Here is a 25,508-nt window from a genome sequence, read left to right on the forward strand (position 1 = left end):
AAATAGCCTTTCGCTCCATGTATTTTACCCCTGCCACCTTCAGAATTTGAAAAAAGAGTATTCCAGTCAACATTGTCAAAAGCTTTCTCTAAGTCTACAAATGCTAGAAACATAGGTTTGCCTTTCCTTAATCTTTCTTCTAAGATAAGTCGTAGGATCAGTATTGCCTCGCGTGTTCCAACATTTCTACAGAATCCAAACTGATCTTCCCCAAGGTCGGCTTCTACCAGTTTTTCTGTTTGTCTGTAAAGAATTCGCATTAGTATTTTGCATCTGTGACTTATTAAACTGATAGGTCGGTAATTTTCACATCTGTCAACACCTGCTTTCTTTGGGATTGGAATTATTATATTCTTCTTGAAGTCTGAGGGTATTTCGCCTGTTTCATACATTTTGCTCACCAGATGGTAGAGTTTTGTCAGGACTGGCTCTCCCAAGGCCGTCAGTAGTTCCAATGGAATGTTGTCTACTCCGGGGGCCTTGTTTCGACTCAGGTCTTTCAGTGCTCTGTCAAACTCTTCACGCAGTATCGTATCTCCCATTTCATCTTCATCTACATCCTCTTCCATTTCCATAATATTGTCCTCAAGTACATCGCCCTTGTATAGACCCTCTATATACTCCTTCCACCTTTCTGCTTTCCCTTCTTTGCTTAGAACTGGGTTTCCATCTGAGCTCTTGATGTTCATACAAGTGGTTCTCTTATCTGCAAAGGTCTCTTTAATTTTCCTGTAGGCAGTATCTATCTTACCCTTAGTGAGATAAGCCTCTACATTCTTACATCTGTCCTCTAGCCATCCCTGCTTAGCAATTTTGCACTTCCTGTCGATCTCATTTTTGAGACGTTTGTATTCCTTTTTGCCTGCTTCATTTACTGCATTTTTATATTTTCTCCTTTCATCAATTAAATTCAATATTTCTTCTGTTACCCAAGCATTTCTACTAGCCCTCGTCTTTTTACCTACTTGATCCTCTGCTGCCTTCACTACTTCATCCCTCAAAGCTACCCATTCTTCTTCTACTGTATTTCTTTCCCCCATTCCTGTCAATTGTTCCCTTATGCCCTCCCTGAATGTCTGTACAACCTCTGGTTCTTTCAGTTTATCCAGGTCCCATCTCCTTAAATTCCCACCTTTTTGCAGTTTCTTCAGTTTTAATTTACAGGTCATAACCAATAGATTGTGGTCAGAGTCCACATCTGCCCCTGGAAATGTCTTACAATTTAAAACCTGGTTCCTAAATCTCTGTCTTACCATTATGTAATCTGTCTGAAACCTGTCAGTATCCCCAGGCTTCTTCCATGTATACAACCTTCTTTTATGATTCTTGATCCAAGTGTTAGCTATGATTAAGTTGTGCTCTGTGCAAAATTCTACCAGGCGGCTTCCTCTTTCATTTCTTAGCCCCAATCCATATTCACCTACTACGTTTCCTTCTCTCCCTTTTCCTACACTCGAATTCCAGTCACCCATGACTATTAAATTTTCGTCTCCCTTCACTATCTGAATAATTTCTTTTATTTCATCATACATTTCTTCAATTTCTTCGTCATCTGCAGAGCTAGTTGGCATATAAACTTGTACTACTGTAGTAGGTGTGGGCTTCGTATCTATCTTGGCCACAATAATGTGTTCACTATGCTGTTTGTAGTAGCTTACCCGCATTCCTATTTTCCTATTCATTATTAAAGCTACTCCTGCATTACCCCTATTGGACTTTGTGTTTATAACCCTGTAGTCACTTGACCAAACGTCTTGTTCCTCCTGCCACCAAAATTCACTAATTCCCACTATATCTAACTTTAACCTATCCATTTCCCTTTTTAGATTTTCTAACCTACCTGCCCAATTAAGGGATCTGACATTCCACGCTCCGATCCGTAGAGCGCCAGTTTTCTTTCTCCTGATAACGACATCCTCTTGAGTAGTCCCTACCCGGAAATCCGAATGGGGGACTATTTTACCTCCGGAATATTTTACCCAAGAGGACGCCATCATCATATAATCATACAGCAAAGCTGTATGTCCTCAGGAAAAATTACGGTCGTAGTTTCCTCTTCCTTTCAGCCTTTCGCAGTACCAGCACAGCATGGCCGATTTGGTTATTGTTACAAGGCCATATCAGTCAATCATCCAGACTGTTGCCCTTGCAACTTATGTATAGCACTGAAAATCACATATTGTATATCTGGGGTATTTTCTAACCCCACTGCAAAAATTTCAAATTGTTGTACTACAGACTGTGATATAATCATAAATATTTTACTCAGTTATAAAAACAAGTCCGTGAATAGTATATCTGGAGGATGTCTTGTCTACACCCATATTGAAACTATTTATTTGTAGTTAAATGAGCTTTGGGGTCTGGAAAGAGCCCAGACATCATGCAAGGGTTAAGCAACAACTTCAACACTGTATTTCCAAGAACTATGCCATTTTCCAGGTATGATTAACTTCTATTATCGACACCTTCCTAATGTTACCACCATACAGACAGCCCCCACAGAAGTTCTGGCTCGCAAGAAGATGACCTGTAAGTGCATGGTCGAATGGACTCCACATATTCAACATACCTTTGACAAAATTAGAGACTGTCTCGCACATGCCTTTACTTAAGCATACCGATTATCTAACGCCCAGTTCACGATTACGTCGGATATGAGCGATATGATCATGATCTATTGACAGCATAGGAGGCAGTCCGCCAGTTTAAAGATGACGTGGAGGGCAGACCACTCACCATCTACATAGACCATTGAGCTTCAGTGGACTTGATTCGCAATAATTCAAAAGATTTCCACCCTTATTCGTTCTATTACTTAGATTATATAGCACAATTCACAACAGATATCAGACATCTACACAAAACAGACAGCGTCATCACAGACTATCCATGAAGAATAAACGCCCTCTCCACACACGTAGACTACGATACATTAGCAGAGGTGCAGCTACAAGACCGACAAATTCTGGCCATTCTTCAAGATACTACAACCAACTTACATATAGTATGTCGTCCCATCCCTGTATCCACTAAGCAAGTTTTGTGTGATATTTCACACAATCAAATTCGACATCTCATGTCCCCATCAATGAGGAATATCATATTCGACCAACTACACAATCTGTAACACTCTGGCATACATGCGTTGATACAACTTGTTATAGACTGGATTGTATGGCCTAACATAAAAAAGGACTACCAATCCTGGACATAGGGCTGCATGACTTGTCATTCGGTCGTTTTGAGATCCTGACAGGGTGATTTCAAATATCCACACCAACATGGTAGGTTTTCTTCCTGAGTCTGAAGGCTATCAATATATACTTTCCGTCATCAACCAAATGACGTTCTGGGTGGAAGCCATTCCCCTCATGAACATTATAGCAGAGATGACAGCAAGAGCATCTGTTGACATGTAAATAAAGTTATGGGATAAGAAAAACAAAAACTGCAACTCACTGGCAGAACACAGAAAATGCAACAGATCTACTAACTTGTTCGCCCTCTTCTAGAGTATCACCGTGGAGTGTGGGATGTGTATCAGATAAGATTGATGGGGGACATCCCAAAAGTCCAAAGATGGGCAGCTCGGTTAGTATTATCGCGAAATATGGGAGAGAGAGTCATAGGTTGCAATTATTAAAACAAAGGCATTTTGTGTTGCCGTAGGATATTGTCATGAAAATTCGGTCACCAACTCAGAGTGTGAAAATATTTTGCTGATGCCCACATATGTAGGAAGGAATGACCATAATAATAAAATAAGAGAAATGAGAGTTTGCACAGAAAGATTCATTTTTTGCCTGCATGTTGTTCGAGAGTGGAATGGTAGAGAAATAGCTTGAAGGTGGTTTGAAGACTATTGTACCAGATACACAATTGTGAATTTACACATTACATTACATTAATACTTGTACTGTGTAAAGAAACTCTGTCAGTGACAGAAGCCTCATGTGAAATAACTGAAGAATTACGATTCAGTGTACTTTATGCCTCCTGTGCACTTAGACACGTATTTGTCCTAGGTTGATTACAGAATAAATTAAATGTCATATATAACTCTGTTGTTAGTAAACATTAACTTTGTATGATTCTAGAGTAAAAACTACAACCTCAATTGCAGTGTCCCTCATTGTTTTACGACGATCCTCTTTACTTTTTACATTCCATAAATACTAATGTCTTTCATAGAGCCAAATAAATTTTTGTAACAATTCGCAATTAATGTTTCTGATTTCAGACATAGTGGTTACAAAACGAAACATTAACTTGACAAGACACTAATGCTACGCAGACTAACTTAGAACTGAAGAACGCTTGTACAAGCGTCCATACCCTTGGTGCACTGGCTCAAGCATGGATACGCTTGCACAAGCATCTATAATTGAAATTCGATGAAATGTTAAGCTGCTTATACAGTACTGATACTTGCACAGATTTATACTACACTTGCTCGCATATGCTTGCAAAAGAGTTCTTGTCAAGCAGGCACTAACGTGTAACTTAAGACAGTCTCACTCATAACTTCATGCTTGACAAGCACTCATGAGCAAGAGTGCTTGCTCAAGCGTAATTGAATGTCTGTAGGATAAAGATAAATCTTCACAAACATGAGGATTGTACAAGCATTCTGACACTTCATAAAATTTAGATTATATATGTTTCTGCAAGGTTTTTTGCATTTTTGATCCTATGTGCCGAGAATGGGGATGCTTGTGCAAGCATTCATCAGTGATCCTTTTAATTTAATTTTTATTTGGTCCTGTTAAATTATGTCCTGTATAAAGGTTGTACCATGCTGTAGGACAAGTCAAGGAAAACGATCTTACATAGAGAAAAAGAGAATAAAAACAGTGGTACTGTGAGATAGGTTCTATAGCGTGTCTATCGCGAATAGTTAATATTGTGGTTTCTTTAACCATCTTTACCCACGTATCACGTTTCCTCTTTCGTTTTTTCGTAATATAAGGAAAACGGCTGCCAAAGACAGCGCATCATCTCCTGAGCTCGACTTTTTCTGGTAATCAAACTGATACTTGCACAGCATGTTTGAGCCATGTGGAAGCTTGGGGAATTTGTATGCCTGCTTGTCTAGCATGCAATTAAGTGTGTGGCCGCTCTTAGAAAAACTCCATGGATTCTAACCTCCATATGTGTTCTGCCACAGTCAACAGGCCTATCCACACACAATGATCCATCTATGCATATATGTGCACATGTGTCTGTGCATGCACTAAATTGCTGCAAATGTGATGTGGTCACACGACATATTTCCAGTCTATTCACTACTTCTCCCCCACCATCTGTCAGTCCAGAAAAGAAATTTCAGGAGCAAGTGAATAGGCTGTTGCAACCTCTAAGTTTATTTCATATATTCAGAAACTCCTACATCCACATCTAGTGGGGAAATTTTGTTATGGTTTGTGTTAGCAACCTGTGTTGGAAAAAAGGCAAAAACATAAAGACCAATCAAAATGGTCTAAACAATTGCAACTTAAGCGAAGGCAGTTACAAATAAATTTACTTCTCATGTTTCAGGGCGAACTAGACAGTTGGCTCAATTATTTGTGAATGCATTTAGAAACAAACGATTATATGTTGATGCTCATAACCCCTTGTATAATACTGAAAAATACTCATAAGAGGAGAACAATTACTGCACAAGAGTAGCCAAAGCTGACGTTAAGATTTCTGTCAATAGGAAAATGCTAAAAGGAACTGGAATTCTCTACTGTAGTATCGAAGCAATCACTAAGTTAAATGACACCCAACACATGTGAAGTTATATATGCTATCCTGAGGAAGGATTTCATGAAGGCAAATAAAGTAACTCAGTTCTCTAATACATCAATCCTGTCAAGTTACAGATAGTAGTTTTACTTTTCTAGACGTATTTGAAACTTATCTATTCCTAGAAATTATAACCCAATGAGCTACAGTATAGTTTCCTTTGTTTATCAGTTGGGATTTTCAGTTCCCTAACTGAAGTCTACTAACATCCTGTTATGAGCTTTTGACCAGAATATAAAACTCCATTCTGAATACTAGACAGGGATTCATAGTCTATCACAAAAATCTTACTCATAGTATTGTTGCAGTGAATTCTCCAGCTCACTTCTAATTCACTTAAGCTCACTGCATATTATTTTAGGAAGTAAAGCAAGTGTAAAAATCTCCAGTCCCTGAAGGAACTGCTGCAAGATCTTTCATTATCGCCTAACACAATATACTGACTGCACTTTTCTTTGGAATAAATGGCGCTAAATTTTTTTGGTGTACTGTCGTGTAAGATTATGGCACTATAGACTACTGAGTGAAAGTATGCTAACAATCCCTTTTGCAGGTCAACATAAAGAAAGAATTTTCTAAGTGCAAACCAAGCTGAACTGAGAATTCTGGTTCAGTAACCTACATGATAGTGCCACTTCAGTTTGGCAAAATGATTTCTATATTAGCATCTAAAAGAGAAATCTATGAAAACATGAAGCTGCAGTCATTTCCCTCTGTTGTTTCTGGTACTTGAATGCCTTTTGTCTTAGAGGTAAGGAAATAGTTCTGAAAAAACCAACTAAGAGTGACTGTTATCTACAAGACAAACCTAGAACTTTACTGGAATAAATCAGAAAGTAGAGGATGTCCAAATATCACAAACTCGGCTTATCTATATTGTCGTCCCTGGCGCCAGATCGCATTGATTTTGTTGCTTTGCTTAGATATTTCATGTAAACAGTGCCTAACGAATTTATTTATTTATCGTTTCCCGTAGAGTCAACTGCTCGTAATCTCTCTGTTAAGGAATAATAAGTAGCTGCCGTCTCATTTCGATCACTGTACTCCTGGCTCTTAATTTCCCACAAACGATTATGAACCCCAGCGCTGTTTCTGCCTTTAGCCAAGACTAGGCAACCGCCTAGATTGGCAAAGTTTTAGGATATGAAGGGCAGAAAAAATTAATTTAAAATCGAACAGCGAAAAAATTGAGCAAAGAGGGAGAAAATATGGTAAAGAGGAAAACTAAAAAACCGATTTGCTTTCAAAAATGTATGGGCAGTTACTTAATAAGTCTTTACTTTCTTTGACGAAAGTAAACAGATTGCCTCTAAATGCCTCAAAAACAGAACTAAGGTAGCTGTTACTGAGCACAAAACGCAAACAAAATGGCTGGTTCAAATGGCTATGACCACTATGGGACATAACGTCTGAGGTCATCAGTCCCCTAGAACTTAGAACTACTTAAACCTAACTAACCTAAGGACATCACAAACACCCCTGCCCAAGGCAGGATTCGAACCTGCAACCCTAGCGGTAGCGTGGTTCCAGACTGAATCGCCTAGAACCGCTCGGCCACAAAGGCCGGCAAAACGCAAACATACATGACATTGATTCGTCTATGTCGAGCACTGGAGCAGGGCTCGTCCACTGGCTTGCAATCGTGTTGCTACTTGATATCATACCCCTCTCACTCCCTCTTTTTGTTTTGTCACTGCGGTTCATTTGTCCTGCACCAGTTCAATTGAGTATCATCACCAGGAAATGTGGAAGTCTCCTTGTTGTTGTTGTTGTGGTCTTCAGTCCTGAGACTGGTTTGATGCAGCTCTGCATGCTACTCTATCCTGTGCAAGCTTCTCCATCTCCCAGTACCTACTGCAACCTACATCCTTCTGAATCTGCTTAGTGTATTCATCTCTTGGTCTCCCCCTACGATTTTTACCCTCCACGCTGTCCTCCAATACTAAATTGGTGATCCATCGATGCCTCAGAACATGTCCTATCAACCGATCCCTTCTTCTGGTCAAGTTGTGCCACAAACTTCTCTTCTCCCCAATCCTATTCAATACTTCCTCATTAGTTATGTGATCTCCCCATCTAATCTTCAGCATTCTTCTGTAGCACCACATTTCGAAAGCTTCTATTCTCCTCTTGTCCAAATCATTTACCGTCCATGTTTCACTTCCATACATGGCTACACTCCACACAAATACTTTCAGAAATGACTTCCTGACACTTAAATCTATACTCGATGTTAACAAATTTCTCTTCTTCAGAAACGCTTTCCTTGCCATTGCCAGTCTACATTTTATATCCTCTCTACTTCGACCATCATCAGTTACTTTGCTCCCCAAATAGCAAAACTCCTTTACTACTTTAAGTGTCTCATTTCCTGATCTAATTCCCTCAGCATCACCCGACTTAATTCGACTACATTCCATTATCCTCGTTTTGCTTTTGTTGATGTTCATCTTATATCCTCCTTTCAAGACACCATCCATTCCGTTCAACTGCTCTTCCAAGTCCTTTGCTGTCTCTGACAGAATTACAATGTCATCGGCGAACCTCAAAGTTTTTATTTCTTCTCCATGGATTTAAATACCTACTCCGGACTTTTCTTTTGTTTCTTTTACTGCTTGCTCAATATACAGATTGAATAACATCGGGGAGAGGCTACAACCCTGTCTTAGTCCAATCCCAACCACTGCTTCCCTTTCATGTCCCTCGACTCTTATAACTGCCATGTGGTTTCTGTACAAATTGTAAATAGCCTTTCGCTCCATGTCTTTTACCGCTGCCACCTTTAGAATTTGAGAGTATTCCAGTCAACATTGTCAAAAGCTTTCTCTAAGTCTACAAATGCTGGAAACGTAGGTTTGCCTTTCCTTAATCTTTCTTCTAAGATAAGTCGTAAGGTTAGTATTGCCTCACGTGTTTCAGTATTTCTACGGCATCCAAACTGATCTTCCCCGAGGTCAGCTTCTACTAGTTTTTCCATTCGTCTGTAAAGAATTCGTGTTAGTATTTTGCAGCTGTGGCTTATTAAACTGATTGTTCGGTAATTTTCACATCTGTCAACACCTGCTTTCTTTGGAATTGGAATTATTATATTCTTCTTGAAGTCTGAGGGTATTTCGCCTGTTTCATACATCTTGCTCACCAGATGGTAGAGTTTTGCCATGACTGGCTCTCCCAAGGCCGTCAGTAGTTCCAATGGAATGTTGTCTACTCACGGGGCCTTGTTTCGACTCAGATCTTTCAGTGCTCTGTCAAAATCTTCATGCAGTATCGTATCTCCCATTTCATCTTCATCTACATCCTCTTCCATTTCCATAATATTGTCCTCAAGTACATCGCCCTTGTATAGACCCTCTATATACTCCTTCCACCTTTCTGCTTTCCCTTCTTTGCTTAGAACTAGGTTTCCATCTGAGCTCTTGATGTTCATACAAGTGGTTCTCTTATCTCCAAAGGTCTCTTTAATTTTCCTGTAGGCAGTATCTATCTTACCTCTAGTGAGATAAGCCTCTACATCCTTACATTTGTCCTCTAGCCATCCCTGCTTAGCCATTTTGCACTTCCTGTCGATCTCATTTTTGAGACGTTTGTGTACCTTTTTGCCTGCTTCATTTACTGCATTTTTGTATTTTCTCCTTTCATCAATTAAATTCAATATTTCTTCTGTTACCCAAGCATTTCTACTAGCCCTCGTCTTTTTACCTACTTGATCCTCTGCTGCCTTCACTGTTTCATTCCTCAAAGCTACCCATTCTTCTTCTGCTGTATTTCTTTCCCCCATTCCTGTCAATTGTTCCCTTATGCTCTCCCTGAAACTCTGTACAACCTCTGGTTCTTTCAGTTTATCCAGGTCCCATCTCCTTAAATTCCCACCTTTTTGCAGTGTCTTCAGTTTTAATCTACAGGTCATAACCAATAGATTGTGGCCAGAGTCCACATCTGCCCCTGGAAATGTCTTACAATTTAAAACCTGGTTCCTAAATCTCTGTCTTACCATTATATAATCTATCTGATACCTTTTAGTATCTTTAGGGTTCTTCCATGTATACAACCATCTATCATGATTCTTAAACCAAGTGTTAGCTATGATTAAGTTATGCTCTATGCAAAATTCTACCAGGTGGCTTCCTCTTTCATTTCTTAGCCCCAATCCATATTCACCTACTACGTTTCCTTCTCTCCCTTTTCCTACACTCGAATTCCAGTCACCCATGACTATTAAATTTTCGTCTCCCTTCACTATCTGAATAATTTCTTTTATTTAATCATAGATTTCTTCAATTTCTTCATCTTCTGCAGAGCTAGTTGGCATATAAACTTGTACTATTGTAGTAGGAATGGGCTTCGTGTCTATCTTGGCCACTATAATACGTTTACTATGCTGTCTATAGTAGCTTACCCGTACTCCTATCTTTTTATTCATTATTAAACCTACTCCTGCATTACCCCTATTTGATTTTGTATTTATAACCCTGTGTTCACCTGACCAGCAGTCTTGTTCCTCCTGCCACCGAACTTCACTAATTCCCACTATTACTATCTTTAACCTATCCATTTCCCTTTTTAAATTTTCTGACCTACCTGCCCAATTAAGGGATCTGACATTCCACGCTCCGATCCGTAGAACGCCAGTTTTCTTTCTCCTGATAACGGAGTAGTCCCCGCTCGGAGATCCGAATGGGGGACTATTTTACTTCTGGAATATTTTACCCAAGGGGACGCCATCATCATTTAATCATACAGTAAAGCCGCAGGCCCTCAGGAAAAATTTCGGCCGTAGTTTCCCCTTGCTTTCAGCCATTCGCAGTACCAGCACAGCAAGGCTGGTTTGATTGCAACTACTGAAAAGGCTGCTGCCCCTCTTCAGGAACCACACGTTTGTCTGGCCTCTCAACAGATACCCCTCCGTTGTGGTTGCACCTACTACGGTGCAGCTATCTGTATCGCTGAGGCACGCAAGCCTCCCCACCAACGGCAAGGTCCTAGGTTCATTGGGGGGGGAGGGGGGGAGGAAGTCTGCTTATCTTAGTTTAATGATTAAAAGTGTAGTAGGGTATGTGAATTGTTGTGGTACTGGATGTTGGTGGTGGTGGAGGGTGCAGGCGAGATATTGGGGAGACCGATGCTAGTAAACACAAGGATCGTCATTTTTCAGTTCTCACCTAGAGTGGCAATACACCTAGCAACCCCCTTGATGACCCCTACACAGTTCAATAAGTTCAACAATAAAATCTCCAGAGCAATGACGTGGATCTTCCATTTTCCTATTCACTGTGCACACACAGACGAGAAACACTACAAAATAGACTGATCAAACAGCTGCCTGAAACACATGTCGCGAGCCAGATTCGCGGCGATCTTCTGTTCATACGCTAAGATTTGTCTGCGCAGATGTGGTTGGTGCCCACAGATTTGAGCAACTTTTCTCAAACCTCCAACTCCAACCTACAGGTCTGCGTACACCTCATATCTGCACAAAATTCGGTTCACTGGCAACGATTTGCCTGCGCAAAGATATTACCGCAGTGAGGTCGTTGCGTCTCGGCGGATTTCGGCACAATCGTAGCTGAATTTGGTAATATCTTTATGGTTCGTATTGGTAATATCTTTATGGTTCATGGAAAAACTTGACAGTTTTAAATAAGGGAAGGGGATGTAAATGTGGGTTAATTTCCTGGAAATAAACTGTTAACTGTCTCCCCGAATAAATAATAGAAATTATGTTGTAGCCAAAACTATGTATTTATTCATTGTCAATGTATATATGTTATTTGTGTTGCACGTATTGTATATAAACTATGAAAACATCAGTTTGTGTCCGATGTTAATATGCATTTGTAGCTGAAACGCACAATTAGCGTGTAACGTTGGAGTGTGAGGACGTAGTAGCTGCCAGTAATTTTATTATTTCTGTTGTGCAATGGAGAGTTTATAATGCATTCGAATGAGCAATGAAAATACAAGTTAATAATGTATGTTGTATATCATGAAACACGTTCGTTGCTTACAACGGCGTGTGTGTAATTGGAATTCATTCGGTTGTACCGCATCACAGTCGAGTAAGAGAAGATAACGCAAGTAAAGGGGATTGAGGTATAAATTTTTCTGTGAAAAGAACTTTTAAATTTCGCATTTCTGATTCGTGGACAGAGTAGTAATTGAAGTTTTATAATTATGAAGAGGACTTTTTTATTGTAGTTTCGAAAAATGGTCATTTATGCCTGAAATAATATATTACTGTAGTTGGAAACATCGTAAAATAAGAAGCCCCACAGTTTAAAAGGAGTTTAACATTTTCATGGGTTTCACATGTTTCTTGCAATTGCATTTTGAATAATACTTATGTATAAATGAGAAATGCCTGTCCATTACGTTACACTGATGAGCTTCATTTGCATTTTATTTGTCGGCCAGTTTGAGGTTAATGAATTGTTTATATGATCTGAAAATAAATAATTTTGGGATTAGTACTGCGGATAAATTTGCAAGTTAAAAATAAATTTTTGGCACCTTATCTTGCAAAATTTGTTATTACATTTTTCTATACAATGATCAAACTTCTGTATGGCCGTTTTATTCGTTTGATTCCGTACTAAATTTTTGTCACCGAATATATAGGAAAGCTGCAATCCCATACCATCACTGTTGGTGTGTGAATTGGTAGTTGATGTTATGACAAACAAATGTGAAATATTAGGCTTAAGTGATCAGAAGTACCCATTATTTTGATGACACCATTGTAGATCAATCAATGGAAGTGGTAAACACAATAAAAACGAACTTCAGATATGTGCCCAGAGCTGTTTAAGGTCTCATCACAACATGAAATTGTTCATAGAAAAGCTAGATGCCAAACTGAGTATGTTTGTAAGAATTGTACAAAAATGTTGTTCATCTAACAAGGAGCTCACAGATCTATTATTTAGCCATTTCTTGAGAATATTTGTTAGTCTGGGACATTCTTGGGTACAGTTAATAGAGAAGATTGAAATAGGATCTGTAGATTTCATCATTAGTTTGCTTAGGCAGTGTATTAATATTGTGGAGATACTCATAGGTACACTTCCAGTCAGAGGCAGTATAGGAGAAGTATATCAGAGAGGCATTAATTAAAATTCCATGAATTCATGTTGCAAGAAGAATTAAACAGTATCTTATTTCCTTCTGCAAAAAGGTTTGTTGAATAAAAATTGGAACTGAAGTTACATAAATCAGTTTATTGCAGGTACACAGACAGGAGGTTAATACTCTAAATTATTCCCCTTCTGCAGCAGTAAACCGCTGTCAGTACTTTAGTAGTAGAAGTAGTAGTTAGCTTCATTGTAAAGAGCTGTTTAAAAATCTGGATACCTCTAATGCACCAAGTGAGCACATCTACCAGTCTGTTGTCTAGGGAAACATTTCTAAATATTTCACTAATAGTTCTATACATAATCATGAAACAAGAGCCAGTTCGGACTTATATTTACCAACGAAAAACAAACAACTCAAAACAGCATTTTCTATCAGGGAATAAAATTGTATAATAAATTGCCCAAGGAGATGAAAAAAATTACTAAAATACATCTGCTTTAAAAGATAACTAAAACTTCATTAGTAATGCATGTGATACAGTCAACTAGTACTTGGATAAATCAAGAGTGGTGGTTCATAATGAAAAGGGATAAGTGTAACACTTTGTCACATTACACTATAATATCACTATGTAATGCCTTTATAAGAAAATCAACAAATCAGAACTACAGTGCATGATAGTGGTTTTGTTCTCCTGAGCTCAACACAACTCTTGGGGGAGATGCTCACTCAGTTTTTCAGAAGGACTTGAATGGGGCAGAGTTGCATGTTAACAGGCCTAAAGTCAGTTTTTTGAACAGACTGGAGCAAGTGCAAGGGGCCTAGCAGCATGTTTGTGGTCCAAGAGTCACCAATGTTATTGTGTGCAGTGGTGAAGTTCAAATCCAAGTTTTATGTTCTGAGTAAACATCATGTGTAAATCAAAGAGCATTGTACAATAACTACCATCCGATCAAGGCAGTGCAATTGTTAAGACACTGCCTTCATTTTCAGAAGGATGGAGTTTGCTCTATCTGGCCATCCTGATTTAGGTTTTCTGTGATTTTCCAGACTCATTTTAAGCAAATGCCAGGCACTTCCTTCATCAAGGCCATGGCAAGTACTTGTTCTATCCTTAAAAAAGCCTTAAAAAGTATAGTTATATATTCTGTGTTTATATATTTTGAGCTATTCATTTTTCAGTGCAATATGATGACAATCCTATTTATTGTGAAATGATAGCTGGATGAATAAATAAAACACATAAACTGTCCAATTAGTTGTCGTTCACCCTCTGGAGGCCTGCAATGACAAGATTGTCTGGAAACCTCGTTGAAGTTATTTAGACTGCATCATTCATCCCAAAACAATGTCATTCTGGTTGCCTTGGCAAGCTTCATACAGGATATCATATCAAAAGTGTTCATTGCATACTTGTTTAGTTTAATGCAAAACTTGATTGCCTTTAGTGCAAGGTCTAAACACATTTTTATTTGGACATAATCTGTACACCTCCCTAGGCCTAGAAGCAGCTGAGCTGGATCTCCTAGTTCACTGATATCCACCATTGCCAATCTGTCTTCAGATATCACCCCTCACCCCTTCTCGTTAAATTTCTGGCAAAGTACAATATTTAAGCTAAAACAATATGAACAAAGCATCTTGCATTATCAGTGTTAAAGAAATTGGGGTAAACACTCCAAAGAATTCCCACTATGCTGTCACATTTTCATGTTCATAGACTTCATTAACTGAGTAAAAGAATTAATGGATAACCAACTGCACAGTCTGTGCTTAAATAAGTTGAATGGAGCTTCTACCCTTTCTGGAGGCAGTTTGTTCAACATTTTCATACCCATAACTTCATAGTTGTTCAGTAATGTAGATAGTCTACAGTAAGGTATGTTAATATGCCTATTATTTCTAGTGTTATGAGAGTACAAATCCTGTCTAAGTTTGTATTCTGATGAGTTATTCTTTGTATGCAAGAGAACAGTGTGAATGTACAAGTTTATTACAGTTAATGTTTTCATGTCAATAAAAAATGGTCTGCAGTGGACAAGTTTTTCTGAGTTTATATTAATCCTACTAACTTCCTTTTAAAGTACCAAAATATCCTGAACATATGTGCTATTGCCCCAAAATAAAAACTCATAGGAATAATACAGTGAAAAAAGCAAAATAGGCTGAACGTACATACGCCAAAGGTACATTATTTTTTAAATTTCTGAACAAGTACACCACTTTAGACAGCCTTGTACTAACATACTTAATGTGTGGATACCAAAACAATTTACTGTCAGCAACTAACATTACCTAAAAAGTCTTCCGCTGGCAAATCTCCTAAACTAAATACAGTTTATTGAGTTTTACTATCACTGAGCAAGAATCCATTACGATGAAGCCAGATTGATACTTGTGATAAGGTGCCTGTCTTTAGTCAGTCTGAACTGACATTGAAAAAGGTGGTATCATCAGTGTAGAGAATGGAGTGTGTGTATATAAAGTTGTATTATAAGGGCAGTCATCGTTCCTGCTATTTTCTCGAAACAATGACTAACTTCAGTGGACCATGCCTCGAGGTGAAGAACTATGTGCAAAATTCCTTATGCTAATTTTGTTCTCACCTTTGATATTTTCCTGACCATCTTCAAGGGCCTAGTGCAAATATTTATTAAAAATTTCTTATCTTTAAGCTGGTTCTCCAGTGGGAATCTGGGTAAACCAGCTAGGCCCAGGCCTTCTTTGCTATCTCTAAAAAAGAATTTTCCATAAAAAAAAGTGGTATTGACTCTATCCTACCAATTTGTGCTTAGCCTAACTTATCAGCTAGATTTATGATTTCATCACTTACATTTTTTCCCAAGTTTATTAAGATGGAGGCCATGAGTGGTATGAAATCTTTTACACAAACCAATTATGATGAAATCTTTCCGGGCTTCCATCTGGGTAGCTACCCGGATGGAAACTCGAGAAGATTTCTTGAGCAGTATACACTAGGAAAGCCTACATTCACACAAACCAATTATGTTTACAAAAGAGACATTTTTAAAGTGTTTACAAAATTTCTTCATTTACTCATGCCATTTTTATGTTCTAGCATGCCCGGAATGGAAGATCAAGCCTAAATGGTATTGAGAGGAGCATGATTTTTCTGTTGTATAGTCCATACAACATTTTTCTTAATGACAACAAGAAACCTCTTCCATCATTTCCCACCGTATTGTTTATTCCAGCAAGAAAAACTGCTGCTTAAGTAGCATCTGTTGGTGAAAAACATGCCACAATATCTCCAGATTTTGCACCAAGTTTTATTGTGGCAGTGAGATGATGGCTCTAACTGTTTTCAAAAATATCCCTTATTTTCCTCCCTTGGCTGTGTGCATAAAAATGCATTTTCATAGATCTAGGTCTGCCATTACAGCTTGATGTCTTTGGGCTTTTCATTTCATTACTTCCATTGACATTTGACCTAAACTTTTTACTGTGTTCTTTACTCACTTTCATTAGGTTTTCCTTGGGTTAGGCAGTTTAACTTGTAAGTCTGCTTTAATGTTTTTTCTGTAAGGTTAAGGTGTGGTGGAAAATTTATATGATCTTCCTGAAGCCTTGGATTGCAGCTTTCTGTGTTAGGAACAATGTCCCCATGTCTTTATAAATTGTCCTTTGGCCTACATTGATTGTATGGTTCTGTAGAAATTTTACATTAAAGAAATGTCATCTTGAGAAAGTTTTTTATTCATCACTTTCAAATCCATCACTTCTTATTCCTTTATCAGTTTCTCCTTTTCTTCAGCCAAAACTAAGTTCTCCTCTATAACAGATAAAATAACTTGTAGAGTATCATAATCTGTGTTTACGTGGTGTCTGTCTTCCTCCAGCAGTGCCATATTGTTTTTGTTCTTCAGGCAGAATTTGTGCCACCATTTACTACTTTCATGTATCACATAAATTTTCTCAGCATGTTATAGTCTTAGGTGGAGATTTCAATTTACCAGATATAGACTGGGACACTCAGATGTTTAGGACGGGTGGTAGGGACAGAGCATCGAGTGACATTATACTGAGTGCACTATCCGAAAATTACCTTGAGCAATTAAACAGAGAACCGACTCGTGGAGATAACATCTTGGACCTACTGATAACAAACAGACCCGAACTTTTCGACTCTATATGTGCAGAACAGGGAATCAGTGATCATAAGGCCTTTGCAGCATCCCTGAATATGGAAGTTAATAGGAATATAAAAAAAAGGGAGGAAGGTTTATCTGTTTAGCAAGAGTAATAGAAGGTAGATTTCAGACTACCTAACAGTTCAAAACGAAAATTTCTGTTCCGACACTGACAATGTTGAGTGTTTATGGAAAAAGTTCAAGGCTATCGTAAAATGCGTTTTAGACAGGTACGTGCCGAGTAAAACAGTGAGGGACGGGAAAAACCCACCGTGGTACAACAACAAAGTTAGGAAACTACTGCGAAAGCAAAGAGAGCGTCACTCCAAGTTTAAACGCAGCCAAAACCTCTCAGACAAACAGAAGCTAAACGATGTCAAAGTTAGCGTAAGGAGGGCTATGCGTGAAGCGTTCAGTGAATTCGAAAGTAAAATACTAGGTACCGACTTGACAGAAAATTCTAGGAGGTTCTGGTCTTACGTTAAATCAGTAAGTGGCTCGAAACAGCATGTCCAGACACTCCGGGATGATGATGGCATTGAAACAGAGGATGACAAGCGTAAAGCTGAAATACTAAACACCTTTTTCCAAAGCTGTTTCACAGAGGAAGACCGCACTGCAGTTCCTTCTCTAAATCCTCGCACAAACGAAAAAATGGCTGACATTGAAATAAGTGTCCAAGGAATAGAAAAGCGACTGGAATCACTCAACAGAGGAAAGTCCACTGGACCTGACGGGATACCAATTCGATTCTACACAGAGTACGCGAAAGAACTTGCCCCCCTTCTAACAACCGTGTACCGCAAGTCTCTAGAGGAACGGAAGGTTCCAAATGATTGGAAAAGAGCACAGGTAGTCCCAGTCTTCAAGAAGGGACGTCGAGCAGATGCGCAAAACTATAGACCTATATCTCTGACGTCGATCTGTTGTAGAATTTTAGAACATGTTTTTTGCTCGAGTATCATGTCGTTTTTGGAAACTCAGAATCTTCTATGTAGGAATCAACATGGATTCCGGAAACAGCGATCGTGTGAGACCCAACTCACTTTATTTGTTCATGAGACCCAGAAAATATTAGATACAAGCTCCCAGGTAGATGCTATTTTTCTTGACTTCCGGAAGGCGTTTGATACAGTTCCGCACTGTCGCCTGATAAACAAAGTAAGAGCCTACGGAATATCAGACCAGCTGTGTGGCTGGATTGAAGAGTTTTTAGCAAACAGAACACAGCATGTTGTTATCAATGGAGAGACGTCTACAGACGTTAAAGTAACCTCTGGCGTGCCACAGGGGAGTGTTATGGGACCATTGCTTTTCACAATATATATAAATGACCTAGTAGATAGTGTCGGAAGTTCCATGCGGCTTTACACGGATGATGCTGTAGTATACAGAGAAGTTGCAGCATTAGAAAATTGTAGCGAAATGCTGGAAGATCTGCAGCGGATAGGCACTTGGTGCAGGGAGTGGCAACTGACCCTTAACATAGACAAATGTAATGTATTGCGAATACATAGAAAGAAGGATCCTTTATTGTATGATTATATGATAGCGGAACAAACACTGGTAGCAGTTATTTCTGTAAAATATCTGGGAGTATGCGTGCGGAACGATTTGAAGTGGAATGATCATATAAAATTAATTGTTGGTAAGGCGGGTACCAGGTTGAGATTCATTGGGAGAGTTCTTAGAAAATGTAGTCCATCAACAAAGGAGGTGGCTTACAAAACACTCGTTCGACCTATACTTGAGTATTGCTCATCAGTGTGGGATCCGTACCAGATCGGGTTGATGGAGGAGATAGAGAAGATCCAAAGAAGAGCGGCGCATTTCGTCACAGGGTTATTTGGTAACCGTGATAGCGTTACGGAGATGTTTAACAAACTCAAGTGGCAGACTCTGCAAGAGAGGCGCTCTGCATCGCGGTGTAGCTTGCTCGCCAGGTTTCGAGAGGGTGCGTTTCTGGATGAGGTATCGAATATATTGCTTCCCCCTACTTATACCTCCCGAGGAGATCACGAATGTAAAATTAGAGAGATTAGAGTGCGCACAGAGGCTTTCAGACAGTTGTTCTTCCCGCGAACCATACGCGACTGGAATAGGAAAGGGAGGTAATGACAGTGGCACGTAAAGTGCCCTCCGCCACACACCGTTGGGTGGCTTGCGGAGTATAAATGTAGATGTAGATGTAGATTGTCTTTTTAACTTTGCACATTGAAAATGTAGCCAACAATCACACTCGTTGCATAGAATTCCGTTATTCACTTTTTTATTACACTTTTTATGCTTTATACGCTTCAAAATTCTGCTTTTGTTGGGAGCTGTCTCAATTGTAAACATACTACATGCGGTCATCTTGTCATTCAGTATAAGCTCGGATTACAGAAGGATAGGGAAGGAAATGGATGATGTTTTTTTCAAAGCAACTCCCTCAGCATATGCCTTAAACTATTTAGGGAAACGATGCAAAACCTAAAATTGTGATTCAAGGAAATAGTGACAAACCAGCTGAGTCTTTAATAAGTAGAACTAGATGCATGCAATCTCAATAAGTGTCACATTTCTAGGTTGTAGCTCTCTTTAGTAATTGTCTAGGTCATAAATATTTCATTGTACAACTCACAGAATATTGAGTTCTACCAACTGTTGTTCTTCCTGTGCACTATTCATGGATGGATCTGGAAAGAATGGGGGAGATTATATGTTAATAATACAAGATGTTGACTAATAACCCTGTATATCAAGCAATTTGTAAGCATCATTTTCCACTTCATAGAGGCAGCTGTTCTTATTATGTCTTGAGTTAGTTGCATAACTTTACGTACTTTCAGAATTTAAACTTCAGTGCTGGACCCTATACCAGATCCCTCCAGTATATTTATCCAGATTCTACATAAAAACATTTAAATTGTGGCTGTCACCACCATCCGTCAATATGAGGCCAGAATTAATGTTGTCTTCCACGATATTTATACAATGCATGAATGATAATGATTCTATCATGCTTCTCTGGGATGCAGAAATGTTGTCGATGGCTCTACATTGTGGATAAACTACAGAATTTTATTTCTACACATCTCACTCAGTCACAAATCAAAATACATACATTCTTTCATTCATACATAATTTCCATAAACCCCACATGAAAGCAAGCCTTCATGGCTATGGAATGAGTCAAGTTATCCATTCAGTTATACCAAACATCTAGTTCTTGTATTTACAAATGATAGAGCACAGCTATCAATTGCCCTTTTCTTGCAGGTTTTACTCAGCAAACCTAGATTTCAGCTAGTGCCTAGCCATTATCAGTGCACCATTTCATAGTATCAGTGCATGTTCTAGAGCATCAGTCCCCTGTTGTTCAGGCTTCTGTCACAGTTCTTTCAAGAGTCTTGAAGCTGTTTCTTGGCTCTTCCACTCTTGAGTACCACATGGGAAAAATGAACATCCAAATCTTTCCGTGCAAGCTCTGATTTATTTTATTTTATTATGATGGTTTTTCTCCCTTTCTAGGTGGGAATCAGCAAAGTATTTCATATTCGCAGGAGAAAGTTGGTGACTGAAATTTTGTGAAAAGATTTTGTTGCAATGAAAATTGCCTATGTTTTAATGATTGCCATCCCAGCTCATGCATGATACCTGTGACACTCTTGCTTCTATTTCACTATACTCCTTTGAATGTTTGCAATATTCTCCATCAGTACTATCTGGTAAGAATCAAATTCCATGTAGCAATATATAAGATGCCGGACAAAAGTAGGGTAGTCATTCTGCAAGATTTGTTGCACCTTCTGAGTGTTCTACCAATAAAACATAATCTTGAGTTCACCTTCCCCAAAACAGTTTGTAGGTGATGGCTCCAATTTATGTTGTTCATAGTTGTAATCCCTAGGTATTTAGTTGAACTGCTAACCTTTAAATTTGTATTATGTATTGTGGAATCAGACTTTAATGGAATCTTTTTAGTACTTGTGTGAAGGATCTCATACTTTTTATTGGTCAGGGTCGACTGCTACTTTTTGCACCATATGGATATCTTGTCTATATAATTTTGTAATTCATATTGCTCTGATCACTTTTCTAGATGGCAAATGACACCACCAGATGCAAACAATCTAAGAGGGCTATTCACATTGTCTCTCAAATCATTTATATACTTTAGAAACAGCAGAGTTCCTATAACAATTCCATGGGGAATGCCAGGTATCAATTCTGTTTTACCCAGTGAATTTCTGTTAATTACTATGACTGTGTCCTTTCTGACATAAAATCGTGATTCCAGTCACACAACTGAGACAATACTCAATAGGTCATCACAGTGAGAGAAATTTTGAAGTAGAACTCAGAAATTGAGGTAAATATCCATGTTCTGGTGCACCTGCGTTTATTATCCATTTCGATGCCCAGGAACTTCACTCATGGAGTCTCATTCAGTGTATGCTCACTGATCTCTACTTCTCCTAGCTGTAAATCAGCTTTATTTGTTTGGAATTGCATAATACTAGATTTTGGTAATATTAAGTGATCAACTGTTGGTTTTATCCCATTTGTGAGCTATTCCATTCTTCTTCTGGCTGGGGCTAGTATGGGTGTTCTTGGACTCTTTCATTAGTGTACTTGTGTTATCAGCTAACATTACAATTTCTGAAGAACTTTCCAGTGTTACTGGCAAAATAGTTGTGTAACCAAGGATAGGTGGAGGCTAAACCCCAAACCTTGGAATTACTATTAACAATTCATTTATTCAAGGATACAGAATTGGACAGCTTAATACAAGGAAAATAGAAGACATATATACAGAGATATTTATACACACGTTTAATGAGAAGACGACAAGACAATTGGTTAGCTATTGCCTTGCTGAAGGAACCATACTGAAATCTGCGTAAAGCGATTTAGGAAAACTTATAGGAGTGTAGTAGACATTATGAGCCTCCACTCTCCTGAATATCAAGCCAATGTCTTGGAAGTGCACTGCTTCATTCAGTTATACCTAATGTAAGTTCTCTTATGCTTGTACATAGCCTGCTTGAAATAAGATCGCTCAGTAATATAAAAATAATTGTACACCCTTCACTTAGTCTCTTCACATTTTGTTCTGCATTCAACTTTAAGTCCACTATCATGCTGCCAAACCTTTGCCATATCTCCATGTCTTTCCTTCTGCCAATGTAAGAAACTGAGTCAATTTCCTCTCATACTGAGTGAGATGCGTTCCTCAGAAAAATACTGAGAGATTAGTATAACGTTCTAGCAATCACTTTTTTAACAATTATGTGCCCCAGGTCTTTGAGATCTGTAATTACATATTTAAGATATAGGCTTTGATTGCTATTTTAAGTTTGTGGAGATTATTATACAATTTTAATTCCTGATAGAAAATGCTGTTAAGTGGTTTTGTTTGTTTTCCTTGGCAAATTTAAGTCCAAACTGGCTCTTGTTCCACAATACTCTATAGAACTACTTGTAACATACTTTTTTCTGTGCACAGTAGATTGGCAGATAACTTCACATGGTGGATACTGACTACCTTTAGTTGTTATCCTAAGAGCCCTTTTCTGCAGTTTGAAAACTGTATTCAGGTTTGTGCATTTAGTCCCCAGAGAAGAATCCCATGGCTGCTGACATTAATTATTTACAGAAGAATGGAAAAAACTGACCTTATGACTTAGCCTAAAAGGTATGTTAATGAAAGGAAAACCTACATTTATAGCATTTGTAGATTTGGAGAAGGCTGTTGACAATATTGGCAGGATTACACTACGTGAAATTCTGAAAATAAAAAGGATAAAATACAGGGAAACAAAGGTTAATTACAGTGTGTTCAGAAACCTGACTGCAGTTGTAAGAGTCAAAGGACATGAAAGAAAAGCAGTACTTGAGAAAATGTGACAGGGTTGTAGCCTATCCATGATGATATTCAGTCTATACTTTGAGAAAGCTGTGAAGAAAACCAAGAACAAATTTGGAAAGGGAATTAAAGTTCAGGAAGAAGGAAACAAACTTTGAGGTTTGCTGATTGTAATTTTGCCAGAAATGCCAAAGGGGTTGCGAGATCAGTTGAATGCAATGGGTATTGTGTCTGGAAAAGAGTTCTGAAGATGAACATCAGCATAAGTAAAACAAGGATAATGGATGTAATTGAATTAAATCAAGTGATGAGAGGCAAATGAGACACTTAAAGTAATAGAGGAGTTTTGTTATTTGGGCAGCAAAGTAACTGCAAAATTGTGGCCAAAATAGTGATGATATAAAATGAAGACTGACAGTAGCAAGGAAACTTTTCTGAAAAAAGAAAATTGTTGATTGAATATAAATTTAAATATTAGGAAGTCTTTTTGAAAGGTATTTGTTTGGAGTGTAGCCTTGTACAGAAATGAAACATTGACAATAAACAGTTCAGAAAGAATAGAAGCTTTTGAAATATGGTACTACAGAAGGCTCCTGAAGATTAGATGGATGGATGAAATAATTAATGAGGAGGTACTCAACTGAATTGGAGAAAAAGAAAAGTTACAACCTGACTAAAAAAAAAAGGGGGGGGATCAGTTGACAGGACACATTCAGAGACAACAATAAATTACCAATTTGATAATGGAGGGAAGTGCGTGTGTGGGAAGGGAGTAATAACTGTAGGGGAAGACATGACTTGAATACAGTAATAAGTTTCAGATGGATGCAGGTTGCAATAAGTATGCAGAGATGAAGAGAGTTGCACAGGTAGACTATTGTAGAGCACTGCATTCTGAGGACTGAAGAGCACAAGGCACCCCCAAAACATTTGCATGCCTTATCCTTCTCGAAACATGTCTTTGTTTCTAGGTCCTTCGTGGATTCACTGGTGACTACTAGGGGTGTGTCATTAGCATACACAATCACTGTTTCACACAGATTCTGGCATGTCATTTACGTATAGAATAAACAGTAATGGTCCCAGTACTGAACCTTGTATTTTACAGATTTTACCTCTTTGAATATTAAAGCAAATTTTCCATTCTATTGACATTTTTGCATTTTATCTATACACATTGTCACCTGTTGTCGGCAAATGTAGTGATAATATTTATTGTTCTGCCTCTCATGCCATACTGGTTTAATTTTTTAACAGAAATCTGTGATACACACAATCAAAAGCCTTTGGCAGATCAAGGGAAAGATAACAGACTTGTTCCTATTTCTTAAATGCCCTGACTACATATGCTGTGAAGCCTGTAATTGCTGTCTTTATAGATCAACCCTTTCTAAAACCATGCTGTGCCCTATTTATAATGTTATTTTTCACTATAAAATTTACTGCCCTATCCTTTATATATATTTCTGCAGTTTTAGGTGTGATAGAAATAAGCCTGTAGTTTTGAGGATGCCTTTATCTTCCCCTTTAAGAATGGGAAATACTTTTCTTCTCTTTAAATGATTAATGGAAAATCTCATATAAAGATGTGAAACAAATACTAACAAAGAGATAGAGGGGCTGGCCAGTACTTACCTCAGCTCAGTACAGCCGATAGATACACAAAAAACAGAACCTTCCTGGATGTTGACCTTTATCTTGTTGAAGCTCACATCCACACCTCTGTCCATATCAAACCCACAAACAAACAACAGTACCTTCACTTTGATAGCTTCCCTACAGCCTAGGTATTCGTGGCAAACGTATCTGCTCCAGTGACGAATCCCTCAACAATTACACCAATAACCTGACCAGTGCTTTCCTCTCTCGCAACTATCCTGCAGACCTTGTCCACAAACAGATCTCCTGAGCAATACATTCCTCCCCATCCTACAACAATGTTCCTACCCCCAGACCACCCAGAAGCATCCCCCTTGTCACCCAATATTATCCTGGCCTCGAAAACATCAACAAATTACTCCGCCAGGGATATGACTTTCTCAAGTCAACCCCTGAAATGAGATCATCCCTTGACAAAATTCTCCCCACACCACCCAGAGTTGCCTTTCGTCGCCCCCCTAACCTCCGTAACATCCTTGTTAAACCCGACAATATTCCCAGACTACCTTCTCTACCCAGCGGTTCCTACCCCTGTAACCGACCCCGCTGCAAAACCTGCCCCATGCATCCCCCCACAACCACCTACTCCAGTCCCACTACTGGTAAAACATACACAATTCAAGGCAGGGCCACGTGTGAAACTACACATATCATTTATCAACTGACATGCCTGCACTGCACAGCCTTTTACATTGGTATGACAACAATTAAACTGGCTGAGCGCATGAACGGACACAGACGAACTGTCCGCCTAGGAGATGCCCAATACCCAGTAGCGGAGCATGCCCTCCAGCATAATTCTAGGGACCTAGGAACCTGCTACACCGTATGTGCCATTTGGCTTCTTCCACCAAACACCAGTCCCTCTGAACTGCGGAGATTGGAACTTGCACTCCAACACATCCTTTCATCCCGCCATCCCCCTGGACTGAACCTATGTTAAACAACCTCACTCCCATTTACTCTTCAGTCTTCTCCTCTTT

At 38.8% G+C, this 25,508-nt stretch overlaps 1 protein-coding gene across 1 annotated transcript in view; it reads left to right on the plus strand.

Moving 5' to 3' along the window:
- Positions 1-11,446: 11,446 nt before the first annotated feature.
- Positions 11,447-25,508, plus strand: part of LOC126188411 (DNA mismatch repair protein Mlh3-like) — a 174,503-nt gene continuing 160,441 nt past the window's right edge. The window contains exon 1 of the mRNA XM_049930014.1: positions 11,447-11,883. The gene's annotated coding sequence lies outside the window, so the exon portion shown is untranslated. The remainder of the gene's footprint in view (positions 11,884-25,508) is intronic.

This window comes from Schistocerca cancellata, chromosome 5, assembly GCF_023864275.1.
Source record: "Schistocerca cancellata isolate TAMUIC-IGC-003103 chromosome 5, iqSchCanc2.1, whole genome shotgun sequence".
Classification (NCBI taxonomy): Eukaryota; Metazoa; Arthropoda; class Insecta; order Orthoptera; family Acrididae; genus Schistocerca; species Schistocerca cancellata.